Below are 24,592 nucleotides of genomic sequence, written 5' to 3' on the forward strand. Positions count from 1 at the left end.
TCTAACAACATCATTTCTCTCTACTCCTATTAAAATTAATCATTAAACAACATTGAAACTGGAAAAGCTAATTCGTTTTTCCGCAGCATTGTTCTATTCAACACCATTCTAGTAAATTTGTAGCCATACAATAGCTAGAATGGCTTTTTATTGTGTGCTATTTCTAACCGTCTTTCTCCTCAGCGAACTGTAATTGGCTCTGCACAGTATAATGCAACTCTTCCACATTCAAGTCAAGTAAAATAAAGCCATGAGGAGGGGCGATAGCATTTGTATTAAACAATGGAGTTTGCTCGCATACGAACGTGTCGGATGGAAGCAATTAAATCACCGAGTTACTTCGTCCCAAAGCCCGTTTTTGTTGCCGGGTTTAGGTTTTCCAGTTAGGGGAGCGAATCAAGAACCAAAAGTTAGCCAAATAAAGTACTAACACTGCTCATTCTGTCGTTGCATGAATGAAACACATGTGGTACAAGTGACAAAAAAGGCCAGGCTTACGAAATTAGTTCTCAAAGCACTTTACATATATGTCATGTCCCTTTAGGGTATTCTTGTAGGGTAAGTGAGCTAGTTTTTGGTGATAGTTATCCTCTTAACTTAACTTTTAATTATATTAATTCTTTTCCAAATTTATTTCGATGCAAGGTTAGAGCATAATTTGGCCATATAAACCATGATAATTTAATTCAATTTTGAGCTACGCCCTAGGGCCTAAAACTGGAGCCTTAGTGTCATAACTGTCACACTTACCCTCCCGTAGTCCAGTGGCGCTAGGAATATACAAACATACTTCCCTCGGCAGATGCTTCCTTATGCACACTGAAAATATTTTTTCGTTGATCTTCTAAGCTCGTTTCGTAAAAATTGGTTCCGTAGATAAAACGTGCGTCGATAATCTTAAGAAATATTCGTATTGCCAGTCATCGGCCAAAATGCTAATATTCCGCCTTATTCGTACAATACACGAAATGAATTTCGTACGGACCTGCAAACTGCTGCTCTTCTCGTCTTCTAAGGTGCCCGTTCATATTTGTGTTGCTTCTGTTGCTGATGGCGGGGAGATGCGTTGGGTTTGGTTTGTTGGAAAGGTTTCTATTGCCGCTGTTATCCTGCTGTTATGCTGTGCAGTAACAAACTGCAAATGATGGACGGCTGTCAACATGAAGGTGAAACGCTTAGCACTCCCACGCAAACTAACACCACTGAAATTTATTACTTGTTTCCGGGTAGTTTTCGTTCGTCGTGTTTCTTGTAGTTATAACCGAGCGAAACCGAAGAGCCAAAAACATAGAAAATGTAAACATAAATATGAAATACAGTTGAGCCGATAGCTCAGCCTTGATCTGATCAGTAAACTAAAAAGTTGTCTTTCGGGAAGGGTGCCAATTCAGGGAAATGCAACGAAAATTGGTCAGACTTTAAATGCTAATAACTTGCCCAATAATCAATGGATTTTGATGATTTGTATGTCGATCGATTCACCAGTTTTATAAGATTTGTGTTGTATGTCACACATTATAATTGACCTCGGAATTTATTTCCATTTCGTCAAGCCAGTGTAGACTACATACAATGATTATTACAATGTTTACTTACATACTATGCATTAATTCTGTTTTAGCTTAGTTTTTATTTGCTGCTTGGACATAGTGATGTCAATAGTTCCGCAATGCAAATTATATAGGCGCATCATTCGATTGATTGGGCTATTTTTTTGCATAGTTTGTTCTGTACGATTTTTCTGAAAATAAATTCCGTGTTCTTAGATTTCATTGTGCGAGAATTTCTGCCGAATCTATGCGTATTGAAATAATGTCGTTGATGAAGAAAAGCGTTGCAAATTAGCGGCGCTCCTTAAGTGTTTGTAAATTGATGAGCATGCAGCGCGCTTCATAAGATGGTAATGGAAATGCAGTCCAATTCAATTTACGTAAAGCATATAAAAGGAATTGTTTTTGGACAGATTCTATGCGTTCTTCGTGTATGAAAGTGTATGGATTCCATACTAGGTGGCAGTTTTCCAGAATTGGCCTTACATATGTGGTATATAATAGCTTAATAGTGTATGGGTCTTCGAAATTATGACTGAACCTTTTGATGAAGCCTAGCATTCTGTTTGCTTTACTAATGATAGTATTATAATGTTCTATAAAAGTTAGTTTAAATTCTAGGATTACACTTAGATCTCTTACAATTTTGCTTTTTTTTACTATTTGGTTGCCTAATGATATTTCAATATGCGATGTTTCAATTTTTATGCTAAATGCTATTGCAGTACATTTTTTTACGTTCAGTTGAAGTAGACTTTTACTACACCAGGTGTGGAATATATTGATTTCATTCTGGAATTCTTCTGCATCGCTAGAATTACTTATTTCCATAAAGAGCTTCATGTCGTCTGCATATACAAGCAATTTTATTTTAAAAAGAAAAAGAAGTAGGCCTAAATGAGAACCCTGGGGTACCCCAGAGGTGACTGAAATTGGTTCTGAAAGTTTGTTTTGAAAGCGGACTATTTGTTTACGATGTGTTAGGTATGATTGAAGCCAATTCAAAAGTCCAGGCTCCATTCCTATTTTCTGCAATTTGAGGATTAATAATGGTATGTCGATGCGGTAGTTGAGCGACCTGTAAAAAAGCCATGCTGTTTACTTGTAATTAGATTTTTCACCTGCTGAAAAGTATTGCCGCTTACGATTGATTCAAAAAGTTTTGAAATGCAAGAAATAATAGCAATTCCACGATAATTTCGAATGTCTGATTTTGCACCTGATTTGAAAATAGGCACCAAATAAGATAATTTCCAAATTTCAGGAAATTTTCCATTTTTCAGAGACATGTTGAAAAGACGCTCTAGAGGAAATGCGAGTTCTTCAGAAAGGTTTTTCAAAAAATATGGGTGCGATGCCGTCAGGTCCAGACCCTTTCGACGCGTTTAAGTTTTTTAGTGCATTGAGGACTTCATGTTGAGAAAGTTGGTTGACAGAGATGTTTATAGAAATTTCAGGAATGAATGCAAAGAAATCGCGGTCACGATCTTTGCCAATTGTTGAATATTTAAAAAGTTAACAGTGACGAAATATGGAAATATTCAAATTTTCCATACATTTTCTTGAACCGCAAGGTGCTCACCCCTAACACAGCCATCATAAAGTTGATCCCTAACGACACAAGATGAAGCCACACAATCATCCAACGTTGCACGTTGGACGGTTCAACCTCGGACTTGTTCGCTGCAGCGTGGACATCGTAGCATTCCTAGCAGCTTAATACATACACCTAAAATCAAAATACTGATGTTCGGTCAAACAACTTAACAAAAAATGCATATGCTTTAATTTCCATTAAACAAATAACTAACGAATTAACTCCTGGATCCTCAGTATCCAGTAAAAATATAAAATTTAAAAAATATTCAGTGCTGTAAAAAATATTTAGAATATACTTTAAAAAATTATCAATGTTACCCCGTTTTACGGTAATTCGAAAAATAGTTCACAGTTAAGTGTGAGGCGAATTCTTTGTGAAATCAAAGGAGAATTTCAAGCTACTTCCGAGTAAAATTACATCCATCTTTGTGGGCTTCGGGGTCGTGCGGCGTCACCCATCATTTAGGCGGTTCTGTGAGTGCCACGAAGTGAGGGTTCGATTCCTGCTCCAGACGGAGCAAATTTTAGCTACCTGAAAATTTACCTACTGGTCTAATGGGTGTGGTGTGTTGTCCGTTTTGTAGTGTTAAATATTCAGTCTGTGCGACCTCTGGTTAAAGACGGTGTCAATTGTCGTGCCAACTCAGATGACAATTTCAAGGAGATTTTGTCAATAAAGGAAATACATTCCGGAAGAGAAATCATAGAAAATACTTATGATGAAACTTAAGGAGTATGCTGATACGAATTGTGAGAATAATTTCAATGGAATTTTTCCAATGTTTCTATGAAGATTATTTTTAATAAAAAAAATTTCTGGGATACTTTCAAAACCATTTTGGCAAAGTACTTGAGTACTTAAGTAACACTGAAAAGGATTTCAAAACCATTCTGACCTTACCTACAATGCATTTTAAAGGGAATTATCGATAAGTCTGAGAAGAGTGTGACAGTCATTCTGAAGAGTGTACCAAGGAAATTGTTAAGAATATTTTAAGAATTTCATAGAGAAAAGTGGACACAAAATTGAGCCAATTATTGGGAATTATTACCAATTTGAAGGAGTTGTGTAATTGGAGAGTGATATATAAGAGATTACAAGAGGTAATGCTAAGAACTCTTAGAATGTTACTGGAAAAGTGTAGTTATTTTCAAGATTATTTTAAGGGAATACAGAAAAGAAATATGATGGAATTCTAGGATGATTTAAATTGAACTAAAAAAAGGCGAAGATATACTGTGAAGAGATCCAAGTAAATTCAGACTAACAAAAAAATTCATGATCTGGGACGCAGGAAAAATATAAATTCCGGAATTCAGAATTATTGCAAGGTCCTGAAAATTCAAAAATGAAGCTATCAGATTTTCATTTTAGTAATATAATAAAATTAAAGGGTGATACGGTCAAAATTTGGTCAATATCAACTTGACGTATTTCTTTCAATTTTGCATTTAAAAAACCTGAACACCCCTCATTTTGAAGGTGTGTGTGTGTAGAATGTTGCTCCTATTTTGATTTTGGAATTCACTCTTCAGTTGTCAAAATGCCGTCCAAGCAAGAAGAGCAGCGTATCAAAATTTTGCTCGCGCATCGCGAAAATCCGAGCTACTCGCACGCAAAGTTGGCAAAATCGCTAAAAGTTGCCAAATCAACCGTTACAAATGTAATTAAAGTGTTTGGGGAACGTTTGTCGACAGTCAGGAAGTCTGGATCGGGGGGAAATCGAAAACCGGAAGCCGCTGAGACGACAAAGAGAGTTGCTGGTAGTTCCAAGCGAAACCCTAACCTCTCTCTCCGAGATGCCGCAAATAAGCTGGGTGTATCGTCTACAACCGTGCATCGAGCCAAAAAACGAGCCGGACTATCGACTTACAAGAAGGTAGTGACTCCAAATCGCGATGATAAACAAAATACGACGGCCAAAGCGCGATCCCGGAGGCTGTACACGACGATGCTGACGAAGTTTGACTGCGTGGTAATGGACGACGAAACCTACGTCAAAGCCGACTACAAGCAGCTTCCGGGACAGGAGTTTTATACGGCAAAAGGAAGGGGAAAGGTAGCAGATGTTTTCAAGCACATGAAACTGTTAAAGTTCGCAAAGAAATATCTGGTTTGGCAAGCCATCTGTACCTGTGGCTTGAAAAGCAGCATTTTCATAGCTTCCGGGACTGTCAACCAAGAAATTTACGTGAAAGAGTGTTTGAATAAACGTCTGCTGCCTTTCCTGAAGAAACACGGTTGTTCCGTACTGTTTTGGCCGGATTTGGCATCTTGCCATTACGGTAAAAAGGCCATGGAGTGGTACGCCGCCAACAACGTGCAGGTGGTTCCCAAGGACAAGAACCCTCCCAACACGCCAGAGCTCCGCCCAATTGAGAAATACTGGGCTATTGTCAAGCGGAACCTAAAGAAGACCAAAAAAACTGCTAAGGGCGAGCAGCAGTTCAAGGCAAACTGGCTTTCTGCGGCGAAGAAGGTGGACAAGGTGGCTGTACAAAATCTGATGGCAGGGGTCAAGCGTAAGGCCCGGCAATTCGGATTTGGAAAAGCGGAAGCCTAACTGAATATTTTTCCTGAATTTTATACTAATTGAACTTGAAAAAGAAATTTAATTTGATTTTTTAAATAAACGATTTCACCGATTTACACGCGTTTTCCCTTGACCAAATTTTGACCGTATCACCCTTTATTCTTTGGCATAATGGTCATGCGAATAGTGGAGTTACCCGTAGTTTAGGTAAACAGTGTGTGAGTTCCACGATGTTAGGCTTTGATTCCCACTTCAGCCCGGTGAATTTTGCTTCAACATAAAATTGCCTACTGGTCTGCTGTGTTGTATGATGTCAAGAATTAAAATGTAAATCTGATCAACCTCAGAGTAATATTAGAATTATTTAGTACTAATAAAATCTTTAAATTCTGGTACTGCATCAAATAGTAGTCCTTACTTGGACTATTAGTTCAAAAAATCCATCCCATCAAATTTCCTTGATTCTTTGCTTTTCAACCTCTTAAACAAAGTTACAGTTTGAAAAACAATTCTAACCATATTTTCTGTTGTTTTCTACCCACATTTAACTCAATTTTTGAAATGCTGCGTAATGGATATTTGCACTTTTTTGGCACACCGTGTCAATACTTTTCAACTTTTGGATGATTTTAGCAATGCTAACAAGTTATTTGCTCTATATAATTTATTTCAAAATGTAATTTATAACCATTCTAGTGCTTTAAATAAATTCCACATGATCATACTGACCTATTTTTACGGGAGAGTGGCACATCACTTAGATTTCAATAGCATTCCCAACAAACAATTGAGAGCTCTTATAAAACACCTGAGTTGATCAAACGTTGAATAATAGCTTCCAGAGTTGTACAAGAATGTAGTTGTATTGCCTTTTTGGTTAAACGCTTCAAAAGCTGCTTGGAGCACTCTTAAATGATTGTTTACGTTCGGTTTACCTATATGCTTTATAAGACCTACGATAACTTTTATAGCACCTTAGTTAAACTGATTGACAAGAGCTATATAGAACGTGAAATAAACGCATCAAAACAAACCATTGGGAGCTCTTATACATCACCTGAGTTGATCAAACGTTGAATAATAGCTTCCAGATTTGTACAAGAATGTAGTTGTATTACCATTTGGTTAAAAGCTTCAAAAACTGCTTGGAGCACTCTTAAATGATTGTTTACATTCGGTTAAACTGTTTGACAGGAGCCATATAGGATGTGGAATAAACGCATCAAAACAAACCATTGGGAGCTCTTATACATCACCTGAGTTGATCAAACGTTGAATAATAGCTTCCAGAGTTGTACAAGAATGTAGTTGTATTGCCATTTGGTTAAAAGCTACAAAAACTGCTTGGAGCACTCTTAAATGATTGTTTACGTTCGACCAACCACAATTTTGTTGCTAAAAATAGCACAAGTGATAGGCATGTTTATATAATCATAAGGCAATGATTATTCGACTGCAAGAGAAGTTACTCAAGATGAGCTTGATATACTTCTCTCATATGATCAAAATATGTATTCAAGAATAGAGCAGATGGAAACAGAAGCGGCTGGCAATCCGGGATCATGAGTTCGAATCTTGCTTCGAGAAACCTTTGGTGGAGTAGAGGTAAATTATATATAGGTGTTATTAATAAATGCAAACATTAATTTAAGACATATATCATATAATCAACGATAACATTTCTAGATAAATTCTCTCAATTAATGATTAGAGAGATTAATTGAAAGAATATCAATCAAAGATTAAACAGATGCTTGTTACTACTTCCTCCATGATCACAGAATGTGAATTATGGCATAATTACATTTTTTTCAATGTGCGCAAATAAATTAAATTAATAAAAACTGTACAAGCAATTATTTTTGCGTACTACGACAATTGTTAAACTAATTTTAATCTGTGAATATTGTGAGTACTTACACAAGGGTTATTAAGGAGTCATTAAAAAGTGCTATAAACGCTTTTCACCGCTTGCTGTTCAATTAATATTTAGGAGTCATAAGAGAGTGTAACAAACGCCTCTCAGGTTCAATCTCTAATACATTTCGAAGCAGCTGTTAGGAGGTGTCTACAAACGTTGTATTAGAGCTTTCACCAAAACAATAAAGCTTGATTTTAAATAAGTATCTATAAACGTTGCATAAAAGTTGCTTCTATCCGGTTGTTAAGGAGTCATTGAAAAGTGTTATAAACGCTTTTCACCGCTTGCTGTTCAATTAATATTTAGGAGTCATAAAAGAGTGTAACAAACGCCTCTCAGGTTTACTTTCTACTAAATTTCAAAGCAGCTGTCAAGAAGTGTCTACAAACGTTGTATAAGAGCTTTCACCAAAATAATAAAGCTTGAGTTTAAATATGTATCTATAAACGTTGTATAAAAGTTGCTTCTACTCCTATACCGCGTAGACATATAATGCTGTAGTTGAACAGGTTCTCCAAACCAGTGTAAACAAGAGTTTTACAGAAGTTGTAATAAACAAATTGTACAGTTATTATTCAGCATGCAGTTGAATAAGATCACAATGGAAGCGTTTCTTCAACAAGAAATTGATTTTGGGCAAACGTTTTACTGAATACGTTAGACAACACCTTTGTGTTGCAGTTGTATAGGTTCTCCAAACCAGTGTAAACAAGGGTTTTATAAAAGTTGTGGTTAACACATTGTGCAATTATTATTCAACATGCAGCTGAACAAAATCAAAACGAAAGCGTTTCTTCAACTGGAAATTGTTACTTGGGTTATGTTAAAAAGAGAACTTTTTGGAGCTTTCCAGATTTTATATTTCACCTTGTCCTGATTTTTCTCAAAATGACCTGGCAACGCTGGTCGTGAGATCCACCGCCATGGTCCGTGGGTTATCTTTGCCAAACACGTACCTAAAATCCCGTTGATCATCCAGCTCATCGGAGTAACGTGTGATATCAGAAGAATTGTAGGAACTGTTCAATTTATCAGTTAGCCATACAAATGTAGTGAAAACAAACGGCCTTTTTCAAGGCCACCAATAAAGCTCAAGTGTATTGTAAATAAAATTAAACCATCCTCAAAAGTGCAAAATTTGTGTAATAATACGCGATTAGCTTGTATCGTTTTGATGCGTTCGGCAAGCAAGGAATAAGCTTCGTGCGCCAAAGATACCGATAAAGATTTTGGCTGAATTTACACCAACCAGAACGTGCTCCGGCCGGAATCCAAATCTCCTCGAAAGCGCAGTTTTACAGCTCAGCTCGCTGCGAGTTTAAATGCCATTACACCCAATGGTTATTTGGGATAATTTTGACGTAGTATTACGTCTTTCGGCAACATATTGGGGGTGCAATTTGAAAATATCAAGATCGACTACGTTACGAAAAGTGGTCTGACTTTGATCACTTATAACTCTGTCAATAGCGGATGGATTTTAATTCTTAACAAGTCAATCAATTGGAAATTTATCTAAAAATCTGCTCATCTCAACACTTTATCATTTTTCAATAGGTCACTATTGAAAATTACACAAATGTCCAACAGTTGCAATGGTGATAAAAATTATCACAGATTGCTTGCAAAAAGTGGTTTCCCTAACACAGTCGCCGAATATTGATACCAAGCCACGGGGACAGCAGTCTATAATTTCGTCGTAGCTCACATAAATGTGATTATAATAGGGGGTTAGGATGACTACAACAGACTACTCTTTCTAGCGATGCAAGCGTGAAAGAGTAAGCTGTTTTGTTCTGTCGTATCTCCGTCAGTTTTACCGTTGTCAGTATGCCCAAAAGGGTCAGAGTGTCAAAAACGTCAAAATCATGTTAGCTATGGTGCATCTCATGGTATGGTTGAGATCCCCTTGTACCGAACACTTAATCCTACGTCAAATCTACGGTTGTGTCTTGCATACAACTTCTTACTTTTTTTTTTGGTTGTTTGGGGTACTTTTGGAACAATATCAGCTTCTACGTGCAACATTCAAATTGTTACTCCACATTTGCTGCACTGCAACATATATGAAGTAGCAATTTCAAATGAAATGGAGCACTGATTTCCGAGGATTGGATACAGCTTTGTTACTTCGGATGTTATTCATCACCCGCACTAGCTGGTGATTGGTGGAGTGCCCCTTTCTGAATCCAAACTGTTCCGGAAGGAGAATGTTATTTTCCTCGACAAACTTGAGCAAACAATTGAGAATGAGTTTCTCGAACAATTTGCTCAGCGCTGAAAGGAGGCTGATTGGTCTGTAGCTTGAAGCTAGCGTTGGGTCCTTCCCGGGTTTGCGGATAGGTATGATTTTCGCTATCTTCCAGATACTTGGAAAGTAGTGCAGTTCCAAGCATCTGTTGAAGACAGCAGCCAGCAGAGAGTGAACCTTCATGCTGAGATTTTTCAACACTAGGTTGAATATTCCGTCAAACCCGGGGGCCTTCATGTTTTTGGTGCATTTCAGCGCTGAGCAAATCTGTTCCACTGTGATTCTATCCTCCGGAGGGATGGCACAAGGGGAGGAATCAAGGTTGAGTACGCATTGCTCAACCTGAACTTCGAGCGGACTTTGGATGTTGGAGCCAAGCAAGTGCGATTTGGCAATATGCTCACCAATCGCATTTGCTTTCTCCTGAGGGGTGATTATGAGCCGATCGTCATCATTTTCATCTTTTAGTGGCGGAATGGGTTTAGGGTGCGTCTTTAAGACCTTGGCAACTTTCCAGAATGGTCTGGAGCGGTCGTCCAGATTCTGGACAAGCCGCCCGAAACTTTCGTTCCGGAGTGAGACCATTCTGGAAGCAATCTCCTTGTTCAGATTGGCCATTTCACGTTTCCTCGCTAGATCTCCAGTCCTCTGAAACTGGCGTCTACGAACATTTCTCAGGCGAATTAAGAGTTGGGTGTGGGAATCAATGGCAATAAACTTACCCCTCACTGGAACTCGTCGGACGCACGCCTCGTCAGCCACGGTTATGGCTTGGTGGAGTACTTCCAACGCTCGGTCGATGTCCTCCACGGAGTCAAGCGGCGGGTTGTCGATGATGTGCCTGTCTACCACGCGTCCAAACTGGGCCCAGTTTACGCGATGGTAGTCCTTGCGCAGGCTTGGAGCAGCAGCTACGTTGTATCCCAGTTCAGCCACCACCGGTTGATGGTCGGAGCTGAGTTCATTTAAGGCTACCGGCTTGGACAAGCCGGTATTTGAAAGAAACAGGTCTAGCGTCGATGGGTTGCCTGCCGGTGAGATGAATGTTGGCTCGTCCGAGAACCAAACGGAGTACAGCCCATGCTGCGAATGGTCGAACAGCAGACGACCGTTCTGGTTCTGCTGGTAGTTCCGCCATGCCTCATGACGAGCATTCAGATCTCCTCCAACAACGAAGCGGGAACCGGTACGGGTGATGGTGGACAGGTCCTTCTTAAATTTTGCCGCTAGTCCACTGCTGGCGGCACACTGTCGAGGGCAGTAGACGGCGATGAACTGGACGTATCCAGTCGACGACTCCACCTCCACACCAAGGGCCTCGATGATAGAGGTGCGGATATGGGACAGAGTGTGGTATTTTATTCCTTTCTTGACGACGACCGCAACACCACCCCCCCTGGAGCTGGTGCGATCAAGCCGGATAATGTTGTGGTCAGGCAACCAGAAGCTGTCGCCGGACTTTAGATGGGTCTCGGTTAGAAGGCCCACGTCGATGCTGTGCTTGCGGAGGAAGTCGGCAAGCTCAATCTCTTTTGCTCTTACAGAGCAAGCATTCCAGGTGACGATAGTTAGCAGTTTAGACGCCATACTGGATGATGAACTTACCGAGCACCTGGATCTGTTCGGGCTTATTGCGGCACTTACGAAGAGCACCGGACATGTTGATGAAAATTTCCATCAGTTCATCCGCTGAGAAAAGATCGGGGTTGTTGTTTTGCGCTGTTGGTTGTCTCCAGAATCCAGGGGGGGATGGAGAGCTTTGACCAGCAGAATCACCGGAAGCTTCTTGAGGGGGGGTGGGTTGCACCCGCGAATTCGCTTGCCTTTGCTGGGGAGCACGAAGAGGCGGAAAATCCTCCGTCCTGAATGATGGGGTTTTGTCCTTCTTTCGTCCTGGTTGATTGTTGCTTGACGCCAGCTTTCGGATGCGTTTGAAGTCCTCGCGTTTGGAGCACTGTCTGTCAGAGCCTTGATGTGCACCACCACAGTTAGCGCATTTTATCGCCACGGCTCCATCCGCAGGGCAGTTGGAAGTGGCGTGTTCTTGAGCGCAGTTGCTGCAGCGTGGCTTGATGTTGCAGTTGCGGGTACCGTGTCCAAAATTGAGGCACCTCATACACTGCGTTACGTCACGATGGCCGCCACGGTATGGCTCCCACCGTACGATGATGGAGCAGACTGATCGGATGGCTTGTAGCGCATTGAGCGTCACCGTCCCTTTCTGGAAGTGCACCAGGAAAAGACAATCCGGGTACGTCTTCACGTTTTCGTCTCTCCTTGTCATTCGGAAGACAGCGATTGGGGCAAGCTTGTACCGGTTGATTTCAGCTTCGACCATCTTGGGGTCGAAGTTTGGTAGACCCCTGATGACTACCTTGAAGGGCTTCTCACCGGGGATGTCGTGCGTGAAGAATTCCGCCTTGGTATCCTTCAGGCCACTTCGTACTCCGCTTTTGTTCGGAGCATCACCTTGGTGCCGATCCTGCCGAGCTTAAACTCAGCTGCAACGCCCAGCGATGAAAGATCGCCAATCAGCGTGTTGAGTGGGACTTGCTTCACCACCAGTGGAGGAAGCTTCATTTTTGCTGCACTCGGGGTGGCAGCAGTTTCGTTGTCGACGGCGTCGCCGAAATCACCAATGACGCTGACGTTCGTCGCGGTGGCATCGTCCCGTCCACTCGCACCATCGGACTGGCCTTGATTTTTCTTCCTCTTCTTTGACCGCTTCACCGTGGCTGAGGTGGTATTCCCGGTGGGAAGAGTAGCGTACCTATTCGAAATAGGTACACTCAAGCTACCCTCACCGCTGTTCTTCTTCTCCGTTTTCTCTCGGAGCCTGCTCCGGGAGCGCTGTCTTCCCATCACACGAAGCGACCGACACTACTGACGACGCGATTAAACTGCGAATGTTTGGAACAAACTAGAAACTTTAGAACAACTCGACAGAGCGAGCAAAGACCGAACTGTACTGCTTGACGTACAAGCAGAGAATCTGTCGATGAGCTAATGCTATACAGCAGCGCTCTTTTATATCTTTTCAGGTTAAAGCAGAATGATGTGCAACCAAGTGGTATAAAACCTACAAATACTCCTCCCATTATGAGTAGTTTGCTATCAAGTAGCGACACTGGCTCTTTTCCTTTTGCGTACACGGCGAATGAGAACGACCCAAATTTGAGTTTAGTTCACTCATAATCGCCAAAAGTGCAGGAACTCATCGATGAGTAAATTTGTCTCATGGTTTCCTGTGGAAAACCTAAAAAATCTGCCAGAAAATGAGGAAATTGACGAAAATTTTATTCACTCTCGGAGTAGTACCAGCACGACCACGAAGCCCGCGTACCGAACAGGAAATAAAATCGTTCGTGATTGTTGGATTTTTAACTTCTCAAAAAGTAAGAATTTGTTTCCTTGCAGAAAACAACGAATGAATTCGTAGAACAAACGAGTGCATTCGTTGTATAAGCAAAATTTTATTTTCAGTGCAGCTTATCTACCATTATGAAAAAAAAAACTTTCCGCAAACTGCTTACCCCAGTTGAACTCCCCGAGGAGACAATTAATTCCATAAACATACTACTTCTATACCAGCAGCAGCAGCAGCAGCATGAACAACCGGATTTAGTTTTGCAAAACTGCTGAATCCGCTGGAACATATAACTATGACTTTATCCATCCATGTCCATGTGGATGAAAAACGAATCAGCTCCCCTGGTGGTAGGAAATGCACAGAACATGTTACAAACAACAATTACGGCACTTTTAACGATTTCCCGGTGTTCCAATTTGTAGCGGTGCAAATATCCATTTTTAATTCAAATAGGAAGACTTATAACTACTCATGCTGCAAGCTTTGATGTTTGCATTTGAATTTGCGCGATGGTTTATTTGTTCGATGAATTCCTATTGCGCTATTTATTTAGAACTAGGGTTGTCAATACCGGATCCTTTTACTAGTACTGGGATTTTGGTACTTAGAGTTGCAGGACTGGTTATGCAAGTAAATTGCCGGTACCAAGAGATTTAAAAAATAATAATATCGATAGAAATAAAATACAAAAAAAAAAGCATTGTGGTAGTGAAAGTCAGCCATTCCGCCGAATATCTGCAGATACTGTATCGTATCACCTTAACACTCCGAATACGATGCCTCCGAAAAACGTGTAACGGAAAGTTTGAAATGTCATAACTTAGCCATTTTTCAATGAATTTCAAAAATTGTGGTACCTTTAGAATTCGTAGGGTTTGTAGATGATTTTGATTGCAAAAAGATTGAAAATACAGTCGTCTACTTTTATAAAAAGCAAAAAGAAATGTTACACGTTTTTTTGAAAAGTGTGTTTGTAGGGTTTTGTAAGTGGCGCAATATCTGTAATTTAGATTGCTGGGCACAAATGTTCACAATTAGTCAAAAAAACAGTCATGGTTCCTATATATGGATCCTGGAGGTAACGGAACGGTCCTCAAAAAATCAGGAACATCCGTAAAAGTGGTCAATCCATGAAACTGATCCTAGAGCTCTGCGGTTTTTTTGAGAACATTAGGAACTGTGATATAAAAAAATATTTGGGGTCGTCACATAAACATGTACCTGGGTGGCCATAGGACCGTCCTCCGGAAGATCCGGAACATCCGTAAAAGTGGACGATCCATGAAACTGATCCTGGAGCTCCGCATTTTTTTTTTAACATTAGGATCTGTGATATAAGAATGAATTTGGGACATGGATCCAGATGACCATCGGACCGTCTAGCGGAAGATCCGGAACATCCGTAAAAGTTGTCAATCCACGATCCTGATCCTATAGCTCCGCATTTTTTTTAACATTAGGAACTGTGTTGATAGAAGCAATTTGGGGTTGTGACATATAGATGATCCTTGATGGCCATGAGACCGTCCTCCGGAAGATCCGAAACATCCGTGAAAGTGGAAAATTCACGAAACTGATCCTTGAGCTCCGTGGTTTTCTTGAAAGCGTTAGGAACTGTGATATTAGAATGAATTTGCGGTCGTGAAATAAACATGAACCCAGATGGCCATCCTCCAGAAGATCCGAAAAATCTGTAAAAGTGATCAATGTATGGAACTGATCCTAGAGCTCCACGGTTTTTTTCGAAAACACTTGGAACTGTCATATATAAATTAAGTTGCGGTCGTGACATAAACATGTACCTAGAAGGCCATGGAACCGTCCTCCGCAAGATCTAAAACATTGAAACTGATCCTAGAGTTCTACGGTTTTTTCGAAAGCATGTAGAACTGCGATATAAGAAAGAATTCGGGGTCATGACATAAACATGGACCCAAATGGCCATGGGGCCATCCTCTGGTAAGTCCAAAACATCCGTAAAAGAGGTCAATCAATGAAACTGATCCTAGAGCTCCCCAGTTTTTTTTTCAAAAACATTAGGAACTGTGATACACTGAAGCCTCCGTTTACGAAATCTTTTTTTACGCAGTATTCAATTTACGTCCCTCTTTTTACTAAGTAAATCCCAAATAACGTGTTTTTTTTGTGATTTTGGGAAACTGGGATATACTGTGAAATACCCCACAATATGGGTATTGTTGGAATCGGAGTGACGTGTAGGGACCGAAAATCGATGTCTGACGCAATTTTGAAATCCAATATGGCGACTTCCGGTTACAGAAAAACTTGGAAATTCTGTCAAATACCCCCACAATATGGGTATTTTTGGAATCGGATTGACGTGTAAGGACCGGAAATCAATGTCTGACACCATTTTAAAATCCAAGATGGCGACTTCCGGTTACGGAAAAACTTGGAAATTCTGTCAAATACCCCCACAATATGGGTATTTTTGGAATCAAGGTGATGTGCAGGGACCAGAAATCGATATCTGACGCCATTTTGAAATCCAAGATGGTGGCTTCCGGTTACATAATAACTTGGAAATTCTGCCAAATACCCCACAATATTTTTGGAATTGGAGTGACGTGTAAAAATCGAAAATTTATGTCTGACGCCATTTCGAAATCCAAGATGGCGGCTTCCGGTTACAGAAAAATTGGCAAATACCACCACGTCACCCCGATTCTTAAGATACCCATATTGTAGGTTATTTAACATTATTTTTATGTCGATATGTAAGTGGAAGTCGCCATATTGAATTTCTCAATGGCGTCAGACATGGGTTTTCAATCCTAATAAGTCACCCCGATTCCAAAAAACCCATATTGTGGGGTATTTGTCATTATTTCCCAGTGTTGCTGTAACCGGATGTCAACATCTTGGATTTCTAAATGGCGTCAGACATGGATTCTCACAGGTCACTCCGATTCCAAAAATATCGATATTGTTGTGTATTTAACGGTTTTTTTTTTCTGTTTTCCTGTAACCAGAAGCCGCCATCTTGGATTTCAAAATGGCGTCAGACATCGATTTCCGGTCCCTAAACGTCACCCTGATTCTTAAGATACCGATATTGTTGGTTATTTAACATTAATTTTCTGTTTATATGTAACCGGAAGCCGCCATCTTGGATTTCAAAATGGCGTCAGACATAAATTTCCGGTTCTTAAACGTCACTCCGATTCCAAAAATACCCATATTATCATACTAATTATCCATGATCCAAATTCATTCTTATATCACAGATCCTAATGTTAAAAAAAATGTGGAGCTCTAGGATCGGTTTCATGGATTGTCCACTTTTACGGATGTTCCGGATCTTCTGGAGGACGGTCCCATGGCCATCCAGGTACATGTTTATGTCACGACCCCAAATATTTTTTTATATCACAGTTCCTAATGTTAAAAAAAAAAACCGCAGAGCTCTAGGATCAGGTTCATGGATTGACCACTTTTACGGATGTTCCTGATTTTTTGAGGACCGTTCCGTTGTCTCCAGGATTCATATATAGGAACCATGACTGTTTTCTGACTAATTGTGAACATTTGTGCCCATTAATTTAAATTACAGATCTTGCGCCACTTGCAAAACCCTACAAACACACTTTTCAAAAAAACGTGTAACAACTCTTTTCACTTTTTAAAAAAGTAGACGACTGTATTTTCAATCTTTTTGCAATCAAAATCATCTACAAACCCTAGAAATTCTAAAGGTACCACAATTTTTGAAATTCAATAAGAAATGGCTAAGTTATGACATTGCAAACTTGCCGTTACACGTTTTTCGGAAGCTTCGTAGTCGGCGTAAAGTTTTTTACCCACCGTATTCGGAGTGTTAAAGGTGTTCAGCCTGGTGTAATATGGTTTAAGCCGTATACTGTTGGTCACTACTTTTTTTTTCAAAGTCACTATGATAAAGAAATCATTTATTCATGTAATCTCCTGCATATCCTATTATCCTGATAATTTAACTTCAAAATGCGTGCTAGAGTCAATGTACAAGGTGGGGTGAAAAGCAGGGTGGCTTCCACTCACTTGCAATATTTTTTTTTTCGGAATTATACAATCATTAAATGTTATAATGATATGTTGTATTTGTAAGTAACAAGAAAAGGGTGTAAAGTATGTGTTTGACTCATAAAACCTGTCAATTTCGCTTTCAGAGCGTCACAATCAGCGATCTTATGATTCGTGAGCGTTCACTCAGAGTGAGCGCTCACGAGTCGTAAAATCGCTGATTGTGACGCACTGAAAGCAATATTGACAGATTTTATGTGTCAAACATATACTCCATGACCTCTTCTTGTAACTTACAAGTAATAATTAACATTATACTATTTCATGATTTCATAATTCTGAAAAACATTGTTTATAGCAAGTGAGTGGAAGAAATTCTGGTGAAAAGTAACCACCTTGACCGCCAGAATGCGCTGCTACTGCAAAAAAGGTTATGGTGCCTTGTAGTCCGTTCATATTTAGACAGACATGCCAAATTTTAGTGCGATACTGTCATTAGTTTTGTTTTGACAGCTGATTGTTGTGGACGTGTTTGGCATCGTGTTGAGTATTGATAAAAAAGATTTTCGTTCTCTCATAAAACATTATTTTTTAACGAATAACCCCTCATTTCATCTGTCAAACTTTCATAGCGAATCAAAACAAACATTGCGTAGTACTAGAATTTCGATTAGAATGGGATACGTTAATCGTTTGCTTGGGACCAATACGCTAGTCAAGTAGTGAGCCAATTTAAAATCGTTAGTTTCGTATTGATTGTTGTTAGTACTGAGCGCACACGCCAAATTTTGGGCGAGAAACTCACTCCTGACCAAAAACACGAACGCGAGAGCACTTCGAAAGAATGTTTGGACTTGGTGATGCGGAATCGGGCGGACTTTTGGTTTCGATTGGTAACTGTTCATGAAACCTGGATCCACTATTACACCCCAGAGAACAGAATGAGTACCTGGCAATGGACTGAAGCCGGCACGAGTGCTCCAAAGCGACCAAGGGAGGCTCGATGGGTCGGAAAGGTTAATGTTGCGAACGCGACACCGTAATTATTAGAAATTCCCTAATCGAGAGGACGGCTCCCTCTGCCAGGTCATTCACCTTATGAGAGTGGCAAGGGAAAGCGAAAGTATTTCGGTAGGAAATTATTATTTATAAAAAAGAGTAAAAGAGAAAAGAAAAACAAAGACAAGCCGCTGCTCGGAAGAGGTCCTGCTGGTACTGCACCCAAATAAACGGCGCATGGTGACGAAAGTCAATCCATGTTTACGACCGAGGTAGCACAAGCCAAAGGACGGCATAGATACACACGTGTACTGCTCAGCCTTGCGCCGGCAAGCAAAGCCGCAAGCCCATGACTAGTAAGGCAACCGTACGCACAGTACGAATGCCTGCCGATAAGAATAGACTTTTACTTTCTCTACCGCTTCTTCGTTTAAAAGGGCATCATAGCATGCAGCGCGCTAGGCGTGCACTTGAACCGTGCGTAGAGCGAAGGGCATCTGCTCGATAGGGAAATGAGGCTAGAACGCTAGCCCATAAAAAGGTCGTAAAAGACTCGATACGCGGTGGTACGGCCGAGTATTAGAAGAACGATACCTAAATAAGCAAGGGCGCATTTATAGAACCAGCTAGAAGATGTTAGGGAAGGTTCAGTAAATTACCTGCAAGAGGTAAGGCTCGCGTCTACTTTAAGAAGTAAATTGTTTAAGAATTGTAGCGCGGGATGATCATACGCATCGCCCGACTCCCGAAAATAGAAGAAAGGTAATAAAATTCGGGACGTAAATAAAACCATATCGTCACTTAGGCGATGCATTGAAGGCCATAGGACTTGTACGTAGGGACTTGAGCGTAGGTGAATTAGACCCTTGCATAGCAGCAAAGCGCACATGCGCACGATGTACCAACGCCCAAATTCTAGGGCCCCGACCCGCTATATAAGGGGAACTTTTTAGAAATAAAATCAGTGTGTGTTATTTGACTATTCGTTCACGCGGCTCACTCATCCGAAACCCAATCAGTAAGTTATATCAGGTCTTGAGTCTGAATTGGTTAGCAATCCAGCCGAAAGATTGTATCCGGAAGCCCCTTACTCGCCACCAACTAAATTTGGCAAGTGATACCGGACTCTCTTAAGGTGGAACCCAACCAATTGGAATCAATTACAGATTGTGGCAACTGGCCAGCAGTCTGGATTGAAGAGATCTGGTTAACTTGGAACTTCACGTATCCTTCAAGAAGGAAAACTCTGCTCACAAAACCTCCCCATCCTAGCACACGTGAGCCGATTACCTTCGCATCGGCTTGGCAACCGTTTGAATCGTAACCCTAAACGATTCTCGCAACGGGAACCAAAAGATCCTCACGGGTGCGAACACCAACCTAGTATCCCCAACTCCTGACCAAAACAAAAACCCAATCCTAATACGATCCCGTGAGCAACAGTTAAGGTGCCGGTTTTCTGGGATTGTCATGGCATAATCTTCGTGGACTACCTCGAAAAAGGAAAACCCATCAACAGGGAGTATTAGTGTGCATTATTGGAAGGGGAGGGACCACCAGGGCACCCAAGAGATTTGGATGGGGAAAGTGAAAATATTAACTTCCTGTTGCTAACATTTCTTGGATAAAGGCCGGGCTCTTCTTCCCATTCATTTAGGCATCTTGCTGTTGGTTGGCTCGTTTTCTGACCAATTGACTGATCATTTTTGACAACATTGTTTTTAGCATAGTCAGTGATAGACATGATCCTCATAAAATCCTTCATCAAAATCTCATTCATTTTTCGTCTATGACAAAGATTCAGCTGGTAACAAAAAAGTAAGGTGAAGTGATGGTGCACGCTATGTCTGAAGGCACTTTTTTTGCAACATTCATGTACCTCAGTTTTATATTCACAGGAAGTTAGTATTGATCCTAACAATCAAATCTGCGAAGGTTTTAAAATATTTCATCTTGGGTTTTTTGAGAAAAAGTGTTTTGAAGTTTACTTAGCTGTTAACAAAGGCGTATACGGACTATTGATTATACAAAACTGTTACGGATCGAAACAAATTCAGCTGAAAATGATTCAAAAGAGGATTAAAGTTGTCAAAACACAAAGTTTCAATCATACAGTAAGATTCGCTCTTCGGTACCGTCAGATATCGTAACAATGTCAGAATGTTTAAATTAATAAAATAATTAAACAATGGTTTAGTCTCTAAATTTACTATTATTGAGCCATTCCATTGCAAAACGATATACACTGGAGTCGCTTTTACGCGGTTTTTTTACGCGGTGTTTTCTTACGCGGTCTTTTTTTACGCGGTTTTTTTTACGCGGATTTCGGAATTTACGCGGTTTTTGTTTACGCGGATTCCGGAATTTACGCGGTTTTTTTTTGACGCGGTTTTTTTTTACGCGGGACGTATTACCCGCATAAAAAGCGAGTCCAGTGTAGTGGTTCTCAGAATTGGGTAGGAAATGGTAGTTTTGATCCTTATCGCAAAATATTTTTTTTTTTATTTTGTCATTAGGGTAACTATTTCAACGTTAGGATAGTCCAAAAAATCGTTTATTTTTTATTTTTTTTCAAAAATGACTTTTTTCAAAAAATTATTACCTTTGAACAACTGGGCCAATTTCAAAGATCAAAATATCAAATGAAAGGTTATTAAAAGTACTTGTAATGATGAAATATAAAGATATTAAAAATAGGGATTTTATATTTGAAAACATTGATTGTATTCGATTATTATGGTTTTCATGGTTTTTAGGTAGAGGGTGTATTTATATTTTTCTTAAAAAATTTAGGCTTTTTTACACAACATATCGAAAAGTCAGCATGTGTTGTTTTTCATTAGCTGATGATTAAAATTTCATCCTTGAGAAAATGCACGATTATCAATCAGGCAATGGCGTTTATCAAGCACCTACAATGGCGACCAGCGAATTCAAATTCCGTATGCTGAGTCGCATTTGTGGCAGCCACCATATTGCGTTATTGGGATCATATTTTCTATATGGCGTACAAAGTAGTGTTTTTGTTGAGTTGTGCTGTGAAAATAAATTAATAATTTCGTGTGAAATAGTGGCGTGTGCCGCGAAAGGATTATTCCAACGCGTGCCCGTGGTGTTTTTCTAACAGGATAAGTAGAGGAAAGGTTGCCTAGCAACTAGTTTTTGTTTAATTTTGTATTTTCCCCCCGGGGCGCTATTGATTTGTATAGTGAGCTGTGGCGGTAAAATTTTATTTTGTTTTCTCCTCCCCTGTATATGTCTGCTGCTAACAGTGTTAGCGTTTAATTTGGTAGAATGGATGTGTGTAATGTATGCGAGCAGTCTATTGCTATGAGTGGGCTCCCAGTTACGTGTGTAGGTCCGTGCAATGGAACGTTCCATTTCGCTTGTGCGGCACTCACTAAGACTGCGGCCAGGCTTATATATATAATTTAGGACCGCTTTTATTTATTCTCTTCGTCAATGACATATCTTTCATTATTAAGAAATTGAAAGTTTTAATCTATGCTGACGACATTAAACTTTTTTTGGAAATAAAAGATGCCAAAGACATCATCACATTCAAAGAGGAAATACAGATATTCCATACTTGGTGCCAAAAAAGCCTGCTACAATTAAATATAAAAAAATGTAACTCAATTACCATTAGTAGAAAACGAACCCTACCCGATATAACAATCACTTTAGGAAACCATATCGTAGAAAAGTGTGATAGAGTCAGGGATCTAGGTGTTATTTTGGACTCAAAACTTACTTTCACCGATCATTATAACACAATTATTAACAGAGCTAACAACATGCTTGGTTTCATAAAACGTTTCTGCTATAACTTTCACGATCCGTATACGATAAAAACATTGTACATTGCTTATGTAAGATCGATATTAGAATATTGCAGCATAGTTTGGTCACCTTTTTCAATCACACACGAAGAAAGAATAGAATCCGTTCAAAAGCAGTTTCTATTGTATGCACTCCGCAAGTTAGGTTGGACTGTATTTCCTCTGCCATCTTACACAGCTCGGTGTATGCTCATAAATATCCAAACATTAAAAGAGCGTCGTGAATTTGCTATGATTTCTTTCGTAAACGATATCGTATCACATCGCATTGATTCTATAGAACTATTGTCATCCTTAAATTTATATACACCATCTAGGCATTTACGAAATAGAAATATATTTGCTACAAATCGTCATCGTACGAATTATGCCAAATTTGGACCCTTGAACCAAATGATGGATACATATAATAAGCATTGCGATAACATTGACTTTACAATGACAAAAACCAAATTAAAGCAATATTTTAATTCCTCGCATAACGTCAGCTAGAAGTAATGTTAAATATAAACAAAGACAAAATTGTAAACATAGCTCTTAAGACAACAATTGTAAAACGGTCTACACTGATTGACGACAAATAAGTAAATAAATAAATAAATAGATCACATTGCTGCTCAGGTGGACATCGCGGTTAAAAGCGGGATGGCAGATATTAGAATAAATGTAAATGGTATTGAAAATTTGATTTGTGAGAAATTGGATAATATGAAAAGTTCATTTTTTAAAATTGATGCGGAAAACCAATTAGCTGTAAAGAATGATCCGTGCAGTTCATCTAGGACGATTCAGTCGGAATCGGACAAAAATTCCAGACGCAAAAAACGTAAATTAGTAATTAGTAATAGTGATCATGATGATGATGTTGTTTTTCAAGAAAATGCGAGTTTTGCGGATGTTGTAAAAAGACATAGTCGTATTAGTCAAAGTAAAACTAATAGTAACACTAATAGTAAAAGTAACAAACCAGAAAATCGTAAGACTCGTCCAGTCATTGTGATTAAACCGAAAGAGTCCAAACAACCTTGCGAAGATACTCGTAAGTTTTTAAAAACTCAGTTGGATCCAAAAACACACAAAATCAGTAATTTTAGGAATGGTAAAGATGGCTCCATTATTGTTGAGTGTGCAACAGGAGCAAACGTAAGTGATGTGAAAAATGGTATTGAAAGCAATCTGGGTGAAAAATATAGTGCTGTTGTTCCCACTTCGGTGCCAAGATTGAAAATAGTGGGCATGAGCGATCAGTTTTCCTCCGATGCCTTTATTGACTACTTAAAAAGTCAAAATGAAGACATCGCTATTAATGATGTAAAAGTAGTGAACATGTTTGAAAATCCACGCTTCACTTATAACAAGTTTAGTGTTGTAATTGAAGTCGATATCGAAACTTATAAATGTTTGTTATGTGCGAAAAAAGTAAATGTAGGGTTTGATCGGTGCTCGATAGTTCCCGCGATTAATGTGCTGAGATGCTTCAAATGTGGAGAATTTGGGCACAAGAGCATGGATTGCAAAAATTGTGATAGATGCTCTAGGTGCAGCCAACAACACAAAACGTCGGAGTGTACGTCAACTGTATTGAAATGTATTAATTGTTTGAAAATGAATAAAGAACGAAAAATGAACTTGGACGTCAACCATGCCGCATTTAGCTCAGAATGTTTGCTCTATAAAAGACTTTTTGATCAGAAGAAAAGCAGCTTGCGTTTCAATAAATAGCAGCCAAGTTCCAGCAATGTGAATCAATTCGATTTTTTATATTTGAATATTGCGGGGTTGTCAACAAACTACGTAGCATTACGTCAGATTGTTGAGGAAAAACGTCCTCTTTTAGTTTTATTATCTGAAACTCATATTGTAGAAACTGAAGCTTTTGATCAGTATAGTATTCCGGGATATATTGTTGCTGCTTGTTTATCACATTCTAGACACACTGGCGGTGTTGCTATTTATGTCAAAGAATCAGTTCAATTCAACCTTCGTACCAACGAAATTATTGATGGCAACTGGTTCTTGGGCATTACAGTTGTACGTGGCATGAAGATGGGTAATTATGGTGTTTTGTATCATTCTCCCAGTTCTAGTGACCAGCGTTTTGTTGAAGTTTTAGAGAACTGGTTTGAGACATTCCTTGATTCTAGTAAATTAAATATATTGGCTGGTGATTTTAATATTAATTGGCGTGATAACCATAATTCGAATCATTTGAAGCGTTTAGCTGAGTTTTTTAATTTAAAGCAAACGGTAAATGAATATACGCGTATTTCCAGGCACAGTAGAACTTTAATTGACCACGTTTATTCCAATTTTGATTCCATTTATTCAGTTACGGATATTGATTTGAAAATAACCGATCATGAGACCTTAGTGATTAATGTCTTAGACCATGTTAACGATAACGATAATTTTGTAAAATTGAAGTGCTGGAGGAAATATTTGAAGCAAGCTGTTACGAATCTTGTTGAGAGAAGCCTGGATTTTCCATTCGCGGCCGGTAACTTAG

At 39.5% G+C, this 24,592-nt stretch overlaps 1 protein-coding gene across 1 annotated transcript in view; it reads right to left on the reverse strand.

Annotated features, from left to right (window-relative positions):
- LOC135698496 (allatostatin-A receptor-like) overlaps window positions 1-24,592 on the reverse strand; it is a gene marked incomplete at its 3' end in the record, with an annotated part of 349,684 nt that overhangs the window by 102,187 nt on the left and 222,905 nt on the right. The window lies entirely within an intron of this gene.

The sequence above is a fragment of the Ochlerotatus camptorhynchus genome, unplaced genomic scaffold (genome assembly GCF_037179485.1).
Source record: "Ochlerotatus camptorhynchus isolate MF236.1 unplaced genomic scaffold, CSIRO-AGI_Acam_v1.1 ptg000087l, whole genome shotgun sequence".
Taxonomy (NCBI): domain Eukaryota; kingdom Metazoa; phylum Arthropoda; class Insecta; order Diptera; family Culicidae; genus Ochlerotatus; species Ochlerotatus camptorhynchus.